At 42.9% G+C, this 16,631-nt stretch overlaps 1 protein-coding gene and 1 pseudogene across 1 annotated transcript in view; one reads left to right on the top strand and one right to left on the bottom strand.

Moving 5' to 3' along the window:
• LOC126262595 (SH3 and cysteine-rich domain-containing protein 2-like) overlaps positions 1–16,631 on the bottom strand; it is a 562,394-nt gene that overhangs the window by 339,861 nt on the left and 205,902 nt on the right. The gene's annotated exons all lie outside the window — the stretch shown is intronic.
• LOC126263987 (5S ribosomal RNA) lies at positions 9,323–9,440 on the top strand (annotated as a pseudogene).

The raw sequence follows: 16,631 nt of genomic DNA, 5'->3' as shown, positions 1-16,631 counted from the left end.
GAACCTGCGACCGTAGCGGTCGCGCGGTTCCAGACTGTAGCGCCTAGAACCGCTCGGCCACCGCGGCCGGCGCCGAGAACTCCAGCTCGTTTCGTCACAAGTTCGTTTAGCAATCACAAAAGCGTTGTAGTCTTGGTAGGCGCTGCAAGATAGTCGTGATGTTTCAAGGTATGATTTTCTGTTAAAGTTCCCAGAACATATGTTCCTATAAGAGTCAATCAATATATTTCTTCCTCCTATGAGACCGAGCGAGGTGGCGCAGTGGTTAGCACACTGGACTCGCATTCGGGAGGACGACGGTTCAATCCCACGTCCGGCCATCCTGATTTAGGTTTTCCGTGATTTCCCTAAATCGCTCCAGGAAAATGCCGGGATGGTTCCTTTCAAAGGGCACGGCCGACTTCCTTCCCCGTCCTTCCCTAATCCGATGAGACCGATGACCTCGCTGTCTGGTCTCCTTCCCCGAAACAACCAACCAACCAACTTCCTCCTATGAGTATCTCGCCAAAAGACTATCAAGGTAAAATCGAAGAGATTCGAGTTCACACAGAGGGTTACTAAAAGTCGTTCTTCCCGCACACAATTCTAGACTGGAACAGGAAATGGGGGACGGACTGTAGTACGCAAAGTGCCCTCCACCACACACCATAAACTGGTTTAAAGAGTGTAGATATGAATGAGATCTTGCCGCTTATGTAGCTCTCGTTCCACAAAAGCTTCGCCAAAACACAGCGTGCAACTTCATACTTACTACGTATTAACCACACGATTCATTTTAATTTCTGAAAACCTGTTCACACCACAGTCGCAGTGCTCCACATCCACAATGGATAAAAGTCTCATTTTAAATACCAAAATGTAAATAAATTCAAAGGAAAGAACGCCACCTTTCAGGTGCAAACGTAGTTTTTAAAACAATATGGATTTCGGACCGTGAGGTGCATCTTCAGGTGCTTAAAATATTATTTCGTCATTATTTCCGCTGGTCTCCTCCTGTGAACTGTTGCTTACACCTGAAGTCTGCTAACAGAAGCAGACCAGCGGGAATGGGCACACAAAAATAATGATGACATAATTCGTTAACAGCCTGTAGATGGGTCTTCAGAATTCTTAAACGTATCGTGATACACATAAAAAAACTGTCGCTATCGGTAAAATTAAGTGAATACATATAAACAAAGCTCCAGTAACGGAAAATAAGTCTTTACCTTTACTGAAACCGTCTATCGAGGACCATTTAAAACTGTTACTCAAGATATGTTCCTTCGATTTGTATCCTATGCATTTCCTTCCCTCTACTGTTTGATTCTTCCGACATCATGTCATGGAAAATTCTCCTCCGTTTATAGTCCTTCTCTCTGAAAATTTTTAGAAGTATTTCATTTTAATTCTAAAATTTTCTCCTTCTTCGGTGTTGTATAGTCTTCTTTTTCACACTTTTCGTACTTTTCTGCACAGAAGAACCTGGCTTGTATTTTCTGCTTTATGTCTCAGACTTCTCTAATATTTCACTGTAGAGCTTTTTGCTACTCCACAGAATTTTCATCTGTTTTAGCAACTAGAACTTTTCCAGTATGTTCTTTCCCCTCTTTTCTCCACACTCTCTCTATTTTTCTACTGTGAATGCAGCAATGTATGTGCTTTGAATTTTATTACTCAGTAATAGTGTGTGAGTTTGATATTTTTTGTCGAATGGTTGCATTACGTGCAGAAATACACGATGGTACCGGAGGCCACTGGATACAACAGTTTTAGAGCTGCAGTATCTGTAAACTTATTCTCTCTTCACATATGGTGCATAAGTTAACACGTATTTCGTATTTCTATTTCAGTTTCCTGGTCTTTATCCCATAAAAATGCCTATAGTTCGGCTGGTGACAGCGGATTCAATATTAATTTTTCCGCACTGCAGTACCATTTGATTTTACGTGATCGTGTGAGGAATATATTGAGATTACATTGCTAGAAATCTGCACCAATCGCTGTGCATGAACTGAAGGCAGTTGATAATGAACAATCATTCTCCGAGAGCGAAAAACGATAAATAAGAACCTTCTACCATCTGGTAGCAGATATTTGTTTCCTTATCCCACCATAACTGTCTATGAGGTTGGTGTTCATTCATTTGAGCAGCGGTAATGTCTTTTAAGCTCCATGGCACCCCAATACTGATAAGTAAAATAGGTAACTTTAGAAATACTAGTTTCATCAGCTTGACGTATGGCTAAAAAATGGCATATTTATTCCTCAATAGTAGAAATATATTATGTGTAACAATGTCCCATTCATTTCTCTGTTGCGGTTACCGTAATTGTACTTTAAACAGATTTATCTCAATGTATGGAAATAGCGATAAAAATATCCCGGGAAGAGGAAACGTATGTTCTGGGACCATGATCATCTCAGGTAAACTGAAATTTCTGGCTTGCTATTAAGTCGTGAAAAAAAGTTTTTCTTCATGTAAAGATTACGTCTTGGACAAATCAAGACGTGAGCTTTGTGACTATTTAACAGCTGTATTTTATGATATTTGACAGTAATATTTTGTCATGCAGTTCAGATACGACAAGAGCTGTTCCCTCCGAGTATGTACAGTACAATAGCTGTATGTATAGATATGCATTGCAATAAAGTGTTCGTATCGTGTTGCTAATTAACTGAGTGAGATATCTGTTTGCAGCTAAGTTAATGTGAATCGAATTTTTGCGACAGCCCGGGTGGTCATTGAACATTATTGGTAAATAACACTGTAGGCCAGCAACACGACGAGTGTGGTTTCAAACTTCAGTATAATACTGTGTGAGGAAATTAATAACCAGGCGCCTTTCGTCGTGTCGACTCACCTGTGTGTGGTGAGTGTTCATGTCTCGGGGACCGTCTGCCCAGGTCAGACGAGAGCGAGGCCTGCCATCACGCGGTCGGCGCCAAAACACTGGTCCACGCACACGCGCTGCGTATCGCGACGTCACTCACACCCGCGAAGCGGCAGCCGGCGGCTCGCTTCGCACCTGCCGCCGCGGCCAGCACACCGAGCAGACTGACGGCTCGCGCGCGCCCGTCACCACTTGGCGCCGCCACCTGCCCGCCATCTAGCGGCCAGAGGGGCAACTACCTGCGCGGTCAGCTGATCCCGTGCCCCGATGGCGCGGAGCTGCGCACGCGCAAAAAGCGGCGTCGTCCGCGCCATGTTTATGGCGGGAGGGACTTATCGCGCGAGTAGTAAAGATAAAAGGGGCATGCCGCCTCAGCTCTCGGCGCTAATTAAAAGTCGGGGCGATAGTTTCTGCGCAAATAAGCCCCGTGGAAAGGCGCCTTTCTTCCTCCGCATCCTCCCGCTTTTGAGGACGCCCGGCAGGCAGAATTCCTTTCCGTTTCCTGACCTACACCAAACGTAAAGAAATATCACAGTAAAAAACCCCAGCGAAGGCTTTAATGGGAATGGCGCGTCCGTTCTATGGACTACGTGTAACATTTTTTAAGCCGCCTCTTCTACACGAAAGAGACAACACACTGTTACTAGTTATGCTACATTACGTCGCATTTGAAAAGATGCGAAGGAAATCGAATGTGGGCGTACTGAGATAAGTACAGGATGTTTCAAAAAGATTATTCCGATTTCACATGACTATATCCTCTACCGGAATGAATACGAAATTTGGGGTGAATTTTAACTTACATATGGAAACCAAAAGCTTACCATTGCAGCAGCAATAAGTAGAAATGGGAAAAACTGACTGGTTAAAATCGATACCGATACCGGTATTTTGTTTTGAGTAACCGTCATTTTTCGGCTTTTGTTTGTTTGTTTGCGGTTATAACAGTTTTCTTTTTTTTTAACTTATTATTAAAATTTTCATTGGTTTGAAATATACCATTACTGTATAAAATGGGAAATTAATCAGAGCTGTTTTAGTAACAATGATGACAAATGGCTCTGAGCACTATGGGACTTAATATCTGAGGTCATCAGTCCCCTAGAACTTAGAACTACTTAAACCTAGCTAACGTAAGGACATCACACACATCCATGCCCGAGGCAGGATTCGAACCTGCGACCGCAGCGGTCGCGCGATTCCAGACTGTAGCGCCTAGAACCGCTCGGCCACCCCGGCCGGCAATGATGACAGAAACGAACAACAAACACAAGGCATAAGAATTGTTACAACATTACTGAGGCAATAATGTACCAGTGTCTGTTGTGTACTTGCAGTGTGGAAGAGTTGCCCCATCTCGTGTATACGGCAGTTTGTCGTCACTGGACACGCGTAGTGCACAGAGCAATCGTTGTTTCATATGCTTTAAAATATTAAAGATTTGTCTGGCATGTCCATGAAATAATGAAAGAGTAAGGAAATTATGGTGACAGAAATAAGAACTTAACAACAATTCATTCACGGTATTCAACAAAAATATGAAGTAGCTAGTCTGCTCCCTGTGTCTAAATAATAACCCTTTATCTGCTTGTAGTTCTTGAAAACGAACAAATTAACACGAAAAACAGAATTGTTGAATATCTGTTTTTACCCTTTAGAACTGAGTAATCGTAAAACCCAAACAGTGGTAGGATTGTCCGCAGCTCGTGGTCTTGCGGTAGCGTTCTCGCGTCCTGCGCACGGGGTCCCGGGTTCGATTCCCGGCGGGGTCAGAGATTTTCTCTACCTCGTGATGAATGGGTGTTGTGTGTTCCTCATCATCATTTCATCTTCATTGACGTGCAAGTCGCCGAAGTGGCGTCAACTAAAAAGGACTTGCGATACGGCGCTCGAACTTCCCCGCAAGGGGCCTCCCTGCCAACAATGCCATACGATCATTTCATTTCAGTGGTAGGATTGTCGATTGCAATTTGAGTTTTGGGCAGAGGTTCAAAAAATTAGAGCCAGTAAGAGAATACTGGTGATTTTTTTTTGTAGAATTCAATCACTTATCACTTTTCAAGGAAAGCAGCGAAGATAGCCATTTTTCTTTAATTTGCTTAGGTGATTTAATGTTTTGATTGTGTGTATGTTGAAACTGATTCAGTCAAAATTTTTCAGACTTTGTTCGACTTCTACGTTTATTACAGGAACTAACAGGAATAAAGAAAAGAAATCTGTTATTTCTGAGACTCGTTATTTTGAGCGGCTGATGCAGTGAGATTAAACTGGCGTCGAAAAAAAAAAAACGATATAACAGAAAGCGGTTATTTCAGTGATAACAGCCATCGCTAGCTGTAAGTTGCCGGTTCATGCGGTTGCCCTTACCGGTCTCGACATCTACGGCTACTTGCATATTCCGCAAGCCTTCACGCGTGGCGGAGGGTACATTATACCACTCTTAGTCATTTCCCTTCCTCTTCTCTTAGCAAAGACAGCGAGGGGAAAACGACTGTCAATATGTCTCCGTACGAGCCCTAATTTCTCTTACGTTCTTGGTCCTTGCACGAAACGTACGTTGGCCACAGCAGGATCGTTCTGGAGTCAGCTTCAAATGCCGGTTCTCTAAATTCTCTGGCCTTTCCTCCAGGGATTCTCATTTCAGTTCACGAAGCATCTTCGTAATACATTCGTGTTGATCTGACCTACCGGAAATAAATTTAGCAGCCCCCCTCCGAATTGCTTCTATGTCTCCCTGTAATCTGACCTGGCGGGCAGCAGTACTCAAAACTGAACCGCCCTTGCTGTCTCCTTTACAGATGACCACACTTTCCTAAGACTCTCCCACGTAATCGAAATCGAGCGTTAGCCTTCCCCACTACGATCCTTACACGCTCGTTACATTTCATGCAGCTTTGCAAGGTTACGAATAGGTGCTTAATGTACCGGACTGTGTCAACTGGCACACTAGTAATACTGTATTCGAACATTACTGGATTGTTTTTTCTACTTATCTGCACTAACTCACATCTTTCTGCGTTTAGATCCAGCTGCCATTCATCACACGGACGAAAAACCTGTCTCACTTATTCAGTGACAACACCTTCCCGTACACCACAATATCATCAGCAAATAGTCGAAGATTACTGTTCACCTTATCCGTCAGATCACTTCTGTACATCGAGGATAACAGCGGTCCTATCACACTTCCCTGGGGCACTCTTGACTATACCCTTGCCTCTCTTGTGCGCCTAGCTCGTTAGGCCGGCCGTTGTGGCCGAGCGGTTCTAGGCGCTTCAGTCTGGAACCGCGCAACCACTACGGTCGCAGGTTCGAATCCTGCCTCTGGCATGGATGTGTGTGATGTCCTTAGGTTAGTTAGGTTTAAGTAGTTCTAAGTTCTAGGGGACTGATGACCTGAGATGTTAAGTCCCATAGTGCTCAGAGTCATTTTTTGAGCCTAGCTCGTTAGCGCCGCGCGGGTAGCCACGTGGTCTTAGGTGTCCTGTCACCCGTGTTCAGACACCTTCGTAAAGATACGTTGTTGAAGAAATGTCTTCATGGGAAAACCCAAAATTTAAATGAATGTGTGAATTCTGTCATTTGGAACCGGTTACCGAAAACCGTACTTATTCAGCTTACAACCCTCAAATTTGGTGTTTATGTTGCTATTTTATGCTTCAATGATGGTGTAATCAGAAAACTGGATGTTATGGAATTATTGGGCATACAATCTAGTGGAAATACTGCAAAATCGTTGGTGCAAATAGATAAAGGGAGAATCCGCAAACCAGATATTGCTAATTTAAAATGCACAAAAGAAGCCAGACAGCAAAGAAGAGGGACCAAGGGAAGAAAAGAAGATCAGTATGGTTCAGATGATGCTCAGTATGGGTCAGGAAAATATTGTTGTTGTTGTGGCCTTCAGTCCTGAGACTGGTTTGATGCAGCTCTCCATGCTATTCTATCCTGTGCAAGTTTCTTCATCTCCCAGTACCTACTGCAACCTACATCCTTCTGAATCTGCTTAGTCTATTCATCTCTTGGTCTCCCTCTACGATTTTTACCCTCCACGCTGCCCTCCAATACTAAATTTGTGATCCCTTGATGGCTCAGAACATGTCCTACCAACCGATCCCTTCTTCTGGTCAAGTTGTGCCACAAACTTCTCTTCTCCCCAATCCTATTCAATACTTCCTCATTAGTTATGTGATCTACCCATCTAATCTTCAGCATTCTTCTGTAGCACCACATTTCGAAAGCTTCTATTCTCTTCTTGTCCAAACTATTTATCGTCCATGTTTCACTTCCATACATGGCTACACTCCATACAAATACTTTCAGAAATGACTTCCTGACACTTAAATCTATACTCGATGTTAACAAATTTCTCTTCTTCAGAAACGCTTTCCTTGTCATTGCGAGTCTACATTTTATATCCTCCCTACTTCGACCATCATCAGTTATTTTGCTCCCCAAATAGCAAAACTCCTTTACTACTTTAAGTCTCTCATTTCCTAATCTAATTCCCTCAGCATCACCCGACTTAGACTACATTCCATTATACTTGTTTTGCTTTTGTTGATGTTCATCTTATATCCTCCTTTCAAGACACTGTCCATTCCATTCAACTGCTCTTCCAAGTCCTTTGCTGTCTCTGACAGAATTACAATGTCATCGGCGAATCTCAACGTTTTTATTTCTTCTCCATGAATTTTAATACCTACTCCGAATTTTTCTTTTGTTTCCTTTACTGCTTGCTCAATATACAGATTGAACAACATCGGGGAGAGGCTACAACCCTGTCTTACTCCCTTCCCAACCACTGCTTCCCTTTCATGTCCCTCGACTCTTATAACTGCCATCTGGTTTCTGTACAAATTGTAAATAGCCTTTCGCTTCCTGTATTTTACCCCTGCCACCTTTAGAATTTGAAAGAGAGTATTCCAGTTAACATTGTCAAAAGCTTTCTCTAAGTCTACAAATGCTAGAAACGTAGGTTTGCCTTTCCTTAATCTTACTTCTAAGATAAGTCGTAAGGTCAGTATTGCCTCACGTGTTCCAGTGTTTCTACGGAATCCAAACTTATCTTCCCCGAGGTTGGCTTCTACTAGTTTTTCCATTAGGAAAATATTAGTGGTAAGTAATTCTCATCAATAAGTATACTAGAATTGCAATATTAAACTTTAAATGGATTTTTCTCAAAACTACATTTTTTTTACTTTCAAGTACCATTATTTGATAAACTAATGGGGTTAGAAACATCAAATTTGTTAGATTTGCACTACAGATGGTAATAAGTTATTACAAGTAAATTGAGAACCACCAAACAATCAAAAACTGCCTTATAATAATTAATGTACAAAAAAAGTTAAATTTTACTAGTCAAAGAATAATGTTTTTTCTTCAAAACCATAAGAGGTGTTATGTTCATTTTACTTTTAAATTGAGGCATATATGTTATATATGTGCAGTAAAACTTTCATTGTTTTTTCACTTATAGCATTGGCAGAATAGGGATAAAACTTGCCTTCCGTCTCCCCTTAAGTCAGATTAATTAGTGTGTAAGCTTAGGGACCGATGACCTCACCACTAATTTCCAAATTTTCTAGCTCTTTAGCTCACTCGTTTCTCACTTGTATTGGAGACCTAACTTTTATCATAATTTCAAGGGCGCGCCAAAATATTAATTTTTCAAGACAAAGAGCCAATCCAGTGCCACCTGCACACGAGAGCATTTGTCTCGTACTACATTACACCGTTCGCCTCCAAGATCACTTGATCACGCTGTAAATGATTTTGTTGTGGGAGAATGTGAAGGATTCCGTCCACCTGCTTCCTCTTCCGGTGATCTGCGACGTGGTGTAGCGACATCAGCAAATCCAAACATGCTCGCAAGAGTGTAGGACAAGTTTCGATGTCGTATGGATGTTTGTCGTGCGTCTCGTGAAGGACACAGTGAAAATCCTTGAAAAGTAGATCAAAACTGTGGTCCTAAACGTAACTGCAAAAACTGCCATAACGTTTGTATGCGCATTCGTGTGAAACATATAGAAGAAAGGTAAGGCAGTCAAGAACACCAGGTAGGACTGAACAACAAAGTCTGATCGACGTACTGGAAGTGATACACCACTACCTTCAGCTGACCTTCGACCAGACTTACGCATCCTCTTATAGGCGGACCTACAGTTTAACGTGGAGCTGGAACCACGGCGTAACTCGGCATTTTTCGCTTTATCAAACATTGCCACTGCAGAGAGAAGTGGTAAGTGACATATAAACATCCTGACACTGCCCGGGGATGGAACCCGAGGCTTGTGGATCCATAGTCTGACACCAATGAGCTACAGAACCGCATAAAACGAACACTCTCGTAAAATAGTACAGTTCTTTAGAAAATAAAAAAAACTTTATAATCTACTGAGTAACTTAAAATTCACCTCAGATTTTAACCTCCCTTCACGTATAAGGCCAACGGCCTTGTCGCAGTGGTAACACCGGTTCCCGTCAGATCATCGAAGTTAAGCGCTGTCGGGCTGGGCTAGCACATGGATGGGTGACCATTCGGTCTGCCGAGCGCTGTTGGCCAGCGGGGTGCACTCAGCCCTTGTGAGGCAAACTGAGGAGCTGCTTGACTGAGAAGTAGCGGCTCCGGTCTCGGAAACTGACATTTGGCCGGGAGAGCGGTGTGCTGACCACATGCCCCTCCATATCCGCATCCAGTGACGCCTGTGGGCTGGGGACGACACGGCGGCCGGTCGGTACCTTTGGGACTTCATGGCCTATTCGGGAGCAGACAGTTTCACGTTTAAGACACAGATGAAATTCAAGCATAATGGAATAGATGACCAATATGGAATGCCGTAATTTCTCATCCGTCCACTAATGCTCCCATGCGGGAGACGGTAGAGCCGCTTCAGAATGTTCTCCTGATGTTGTGTAGCGAATCCAGTTCCTCTCCAGACATCGTGTGACCTACAGCGCAGAATTTTTTTTGTTTGTTTGTAATTTCACAAGATGTTTGCAGGTAAGTTTTGGAAAATGTGCACCAATTATTGGAAATTTACGCTAACGATTAAAACGATGCAATTTATTAAGTAAAAGAGTAGTAGATCGTTATGTATCGCTATATTTTTAGCTATGGATGTGTTCAGGCGTAACCACAAGCGACAGCACGATGATGAAGAACGCAGCCTCAGAGAAGGCTGTGAGGCGACGACAGCCAATAGCGCGCTGAGGACGTCACCACGATAGAAGCGGCATCTGGCCCAAGTGAATCGTAAGCGCCGCCCCTGCCAGCGTCGGCAGCACAGTTGTACACCGGCACAGTACTAGCACAGTACCAGACGGACAAAAATGGTTCAAATGGCTCTGAGCACTATGGGACTTAACATCTGAGGTCATCAGTCCCCTAGAACTTAGAACTACTTAAACATAACTAACCTAAGGACATCACACACATCCATGCCCGAGGCAGGATTCGAACGTGCGACCGTAGCGGTCGCGCGGTTGCGCACTAAAGCGGCTAGAACCGTTCGGCCACCACGGCCGGCCTAGACGGACAGCATTAGCACAGTATTAGGAGAGCACTACGACAGCAGTGACGTGTGATCCATGTCAGTTGCTTACATGGACCTTGTATACAGCAAAAGACTTTGATTGTTTCCGTGTCGCCCATCGCTTGCGACACCGTTGTAAATTCAAAGTTAAGTACTGTCAGTCTTCTTATTTGTAATAAAAACTATTTATGCGATTTGCTTGAATTGTTATACAGCATTCCGAGAAGGCAGCATCCTCCAGGCACCCTACACGAGACGAGCGGGCAGAACTCCACACGATACAGTTGTCCAGTTGTTATGTTCTTAATTGTAAGACAGTGGGTCGGGTAATGTGGAATACTTGGCTTTCCTTGACTGCGCAGGTGCTAAGGACGAAGATTAGATTTGTGAATTTTGCAAATAGAAGAATGTAGACGAATAACCTCTACTGCATAAACAAATTATTATTTCAGAACTCTGTTTTGAAATCAATGAAATTCACAGATTTCCTATCGAATAAAATTATTGTTTCTGTAACTCATAAGTAATTCTTTTAAGCGTTTAAATTAAAAGCAATTTCATAATTGTGTTCTGTGAACGTTAAATATGATTTTTCCCAAACTTACCTCATTATCTGAATTTTTACCACCCTGTTACATATATGCCAACTACTCCGTATTATCCTCCAAGGACAACTTTTTCTGAAACTTTTTTTTTGTGGTAACACTTTTAAATTTTATTAAGAGAAAAACGTATATTTATTGACACATAGATGGAGTTTATGATCAAGTGTGTTTGCGAACTAAGAACGAGTTCAATTTGGGGCCACATCTACAAAAGTATATAGCATTTAATGAAAAGCAAATTTTTAGCTTCTTTCAAAATACAGTGTCGAGAAATCGGCTGAATATTTTCCGAACATCCTGCGTATCAGTAGCAGCAATGTAGGAAAACAATCTAAAGGGGCTGAACGTCGCATCCCCAGTATTTCAATCACTATGCTAACTAGCTCCCTTGGTGATGGTTAGCGTGGGAAACATTTTCTTCTTAATGTAATCACTGATTTGTTGCCAGGGTTCACCTCCGATACTTCGTCCCTCCAAAGGCCTGTAGTGCGTTCTGATTAGGAATAGAGCAACTGGGTTGTTTTTAAGAGACGGAAATTTGCAGTCACAAACCAAACTTGCATGCCGTCGGTAAGGAGTATCTGACGCTAAGTAGTCAGAGAATTATTATGGAGCCGGCTGGTGTGGCCGACCGGTTCTAGGCGCTTAAGTCTGGAACCGCGCGACCGCTACGGTCGCAGGTTCGAATCCTGCCTCCGACATGGATGCGTCTGATGTCCTTAGGTTAGTTAGGTTTAAGTAGTTCTAACTTCTAGGGGACTGATGACCTCAGACGTTAAGTCCCATAGTGCTCAGACCCATTTGAACTATTATGGAGAAGGCAAATTTGAGTACTCCAAGGAAAATGAGTGACCTTGACCGCTCTGAATCGCACGAAAATGTGCTTAGACTATAAATCGCTCCTCCTAAAAACAGCGTTACGAGCCATTCGTATGCAAAACTGCGCGTGTTACCACGACAGGCATATGGATGATCACCTATTCAAGATGCAAGAAAGGAACTTTCGTAGTGCTAAGAAACAAAACATCGATATAATACGACTAAAAACATACAAATGTCAAGATCGTCATTTATTGCAGCACACTGATGAGTGAAAACAGTATATCCACCTGCTTAATAGCTTGTTTGTCCCTCTTTGGAAACAAATACATCAATGATTCTGCAAGTCAGCTGTTCAACAGTTTGTTGGTAGCTTTGTGGAGGAATGTGTCAGCAGACGTCTGCGCACAGGTCATGTAATTCTCGTAAATAACGGGCCGCTGATATGCGGACGCGGTGATGGCGCCCAATAGCAACCCAGATGGGTTCCATACGATTTACATCAGGCCAATTTGGTCGCCGGGAAAACAAACCACAGTAGCACAGTTCTGGCTCCGAGACACGACCAGTTATTTTGCTGAAAGATGACTGCCGTCGGGGAAGACATCAAGCATGAAGGGATGCAGGCGGTTCGCAGCTGTCAGCGTGCCTTTGATTACTATCACAGGCCCCTTGCAGCCTCAGGAGAACGTCTCCCACAGCATAATACTGCTACCACCAGCCTGCATCCGTGGCGCGCAGCACGTATCGATCAGCTGTTCACCTCGATGACAGCGTTTCCAGATCGACATTCGAACTCCGATGGTCCCGTTTCCACTGCGATCGTTAGTTGACGACGTCGTTGGGTCAATACGCGAACATGTAGGGGTGTGGTCTGCTGCACATCTCCACGTTCAACATTGTTACGATGAACAGCGTACTCCGAAACATTCGCGCGTGTACCCGCACTGCGCTCTTTCGGCAGAGATGCCACAGATCTGTTAACCGAGGAAGCAAGTCCCCGAACTCTGCGTTCGGTGAAGACTAGTGGACGTCCAACCATTTAGCGCCTAGCGGTAGTTTCACTGCGCCTCTACTTATTTCTGAAGATCCTCACGACAATAGCAGGTGGACATACGATCAGTTTCGCCGTTTTAGAGATACCCGTTCACGGGCTCTGCGTAATAATAATCTGCCCCTTGTCAAAGTCGCTTATCTCAATGGATTTCTCCATTTGCAACTCATATCTTCGCTAGGGTCATCCCTGGTCCGTGTCAGCTCCGCTTACATGTTTTTGTTACCACGTCACGTGGCCGCAACGCCATCAGGCGGCGTCAATCGACGTTGTGGGCAACGGTCATAATGTTTTGGCTTGTCAGTCTATTTCCATCTGCTTAAAATAATTACTCTACCTGGACAACAAGCTGTTCCTGCTGACATGATAGCTCTGCACTGCTGTACAGTCTTCTAAGTGTCTGTGTGGGATTTCAGTGAAGTGGTGAAAGCGAAGTGTGTTACACAATTTACAGTTTGCACAAAAGCACAACCCTCTGTTACATAAAGCTTCACAAGAGGCATGTTGTAGCACTGAAGTACCCGTAGTATGGTTTCAAACTCTCATTAGTGTGGCGTTTTATATTGGACTGCTTGAAGGCGTAAGTGATGATTAATGAGAGAGTGTGGCCTCACTCAGAAGAGCATATTATTCTGTTCCACTTTGCTTTTACCACTTCACTGAAATCCTATATACTCACTCTTAAGATTGTGTAGCTGTGCATCACTATGAGACCAATAGAAAAAGTTTATTGCTCCGATAGTGTAATTTTTTTTTAAGCAGAGGGAATCGTAGCAGTAATTGACGGCATTGAAATATGCGTGTTTTTGGTCCTATTATATCGACATCATCTTTTTTTATTGCTCAGTCATAACCGTTTCCCTCAGCAACGGCAAGCGCATCACAGCGCTTTGTATCAGAGGGTTGTAGCGTTACTCCGTGTTTTATGTTGTACGTTTGCGTGATACAATGTTACAGTAATTTCCACTGCTTTGGAAGTTTTACGTGTAAAACACAGAATAAATTGCAATTACCTTATTATTCTGCAACGGGCCTTCGGACACCACGAGCCCTTTCGACCCCGGAAAACCAGTGCCTTGGAACGCGGCAACACATACAGCAGTTTTCTTACCGAATTGCATACGCCTGCGCGCTTTTCAGGGGTTTTGGTGAATTCTCACAGAGTAGGAGCACCAATCGAAGTCTTCGTTGATCCATTATGGACCATGGGACAACGGCTGGCATGTATTTCTTGATGCAATAATTTGCCATCTTCAGGCTCCACACGTCACAGTCGTAAAATCGCTATACACGGAAGGAGCCATATAACTGGATCCGTGAATGAAATCGTTATGCAACAGCTCTTTGTGGACAAGCGACACAGATATAACGATTTGATTTACGGATCCAGTGATATGGCTCTTTCCGTGTATAGCGATTTTACGACTATGACGTGTGGGGCCTGAAGATGGCATCGATGTAATGCCGAAACTGGTAGCACGTAAGAAGTTCTTAAAATAAATTTCTACTATACATACGGCTGTTGGTAAATTATTGCATCAAGAAAAACCAATCAACTTGTTCTTGCTTCATTTATACGTCGATCCTAACATTTATGAAATATCATACAATGCCTTCTGTATGTGAAAATTTTTAATTTGCCGGAGTAAACAGGTTTCGCATGACATTTTACAGCAGACCAGTACTGAACAATACAATGTGGCGTTCAGTTTAGGCTTTTGGCTCAGTTCTGTTTAAATGCTTACCCGTTTTAACAGAAAATTCTCTCTTAACTTTGAGTTTGTTGCAAGTTGTGTAACTTTTTCTAGTCTACAAATGTGGTAACATGGTTTTAATTTAAAAAGTAACGACAGTAACTAATAAACAGAATAACACAGTACAGAAAATGATGAAAACGTAAATAAAAATCAACGAATAAGGAAAGGAAGTAAGAACTTAAAACGCAAGTGACTTGGAGGAGCTTTTATCATACACCATTATCAGTGTACTTTAGTCAACAATGGTAGTGCTTAGCAGCAGCTGACGTACCAGCAAGCCTTAGTAAGAGCTCTGCTGTACCCGCTGTGCTAGAAGAAAATGCTCCCAAACTCACTCCTCCGGCTCTGGGGCTATTCTGAAGTAGGCTGCAAGAAATTACGTACTACTGAGAAAATAACACAACAGAGAACGGACACGAGCAACTGTGAAACAGAACGGTGTGGGTGGAATGTAAGAAGTTAAACCATCTCAAGGACGTACACGCTGAAAACAGTACAAAGATTGTATTTGGCACATCCGTGATGGAGAAATGAATGGTAATGATGACGAAAGTTAATGTTTATTCATAATAATATTCGTGACGATAATATTATTACTCACAATATCAGTAGTTATGATAGCTAGGCAGCGACTTGTTTTTTCCTATATGGAGTGCTCAAACTATGGTTTGTCTGGAATTTCGTTTCTGCGTAGCACTTCAGTTAACACCCGCCAGACTTCAAAGTACTTACTATACATTCAACACTAATGACTACATCTGAAGTTAGTATGAGTAAAAACCTACTTTTTTGCAGTTTAGCCCGGCCAGATGAAGTTTACAGCGTCATTTTATATGTGGCAAAAGTTACACGCGTCGAACTCTTGCAGGTATAATGACTCACAAATGGTAAGGGACCCGTGTGACTGAATTTCCATACAGTGTTGTATGCGTCTGTTTAAGTACACTGTTCAACACCTGTGACCGATGTTGAGATTTATCCAGCTCACTTCTATTACAATGTTTTTGTTTCATTTGTCAATGCCTGTACTCTTACTTTGCCGTCATCCGTTCACGTTGTCCTATTCTATAAAAGCAAAATTCATTTTCAGGGTGTGACCAATCATCCGATGCTTACTTCGTAGTTAGAACGTCATTCTGCAACATTTTCAGGAGTTCCTTTCTTTTTCCGTCATGTGTGCTAAAATACGCGCTGACATTGTCGTGAAACACACAAATGTGTAACGTGACACACTGTAGATGGAAATTAAATGTGGCGAGTGGTAACCAAATTCTTGTTAATTGTGTTAAGTGTCATCGCGAAGTATGGGTTCAAAAATGGTTCAAATGGCTCTGAGCACTATGGGACTCAACATCTTAGGTCATAAGTCCCCTAGAACTTAGAACTACTTAAACCTAACTAACCTAAGGACATCACACACACCCATGCCCGAGGCAGGATTCGAACCTGCGACCGTAGTAGTCCCGCGGTTCCGGACTGCAGCGCCAGAACCGCTAGACCACCGCGGCCGGCGAAGTATGGGTTCCTTGCTCTCCGTATCTCGTAGTTCTAAACTGAACTGCTATAATTTCTGAAAAGACACAGTACATACCAGAAAAGCTAAGCGCACAGAAACTTAATTATCTGATGATGGGAACGAATGGAAACCAGTTTAATAGGTATACGAAAATAAAGCGTATTGCGGAAACTTTTTCAGCCGGTAATGACAATCTGAATTACCTTTAGCTGGAAAATATCTATCGTAGGTAAAATTACGTAAAAATGAGCGTATTCCGAAGTAAAGGTTCTCTGTTAACAAAAAGAAGAGAGACTTTTGGTGTATATATTCCGCACCTTCTGATTCTCTAGTAGAGCAGCCGGTCGAGTATAAAACGGAGGTGTGTATAAGATATGAATATCACGGTCTGTGTCATCAGTGCGCCATACGGACGTCCTACTTGTTCCTGATAAGACGCACAGGCGCATTACACTCTTATCTCTCCCAA

Source organism: Schistocerca nitens, chromosome 6, assembly GCF_023898315.1.
Source record: "Schistocerca nitens isolate TAMUIC-IGC-003100 chromosome 6, iqSchNite1.1, whole genome shotgun sequence".
Classification (NCBI taxonomy): Eukaryota; Metazoa; Arthropoda; class Insecta; order Orthoptera; family Acrididae; genus Schistocerca; species Schistocerca nitens.
This window is presented reverse-complemented; position numbering and strand designations above follow the sequence as displayed.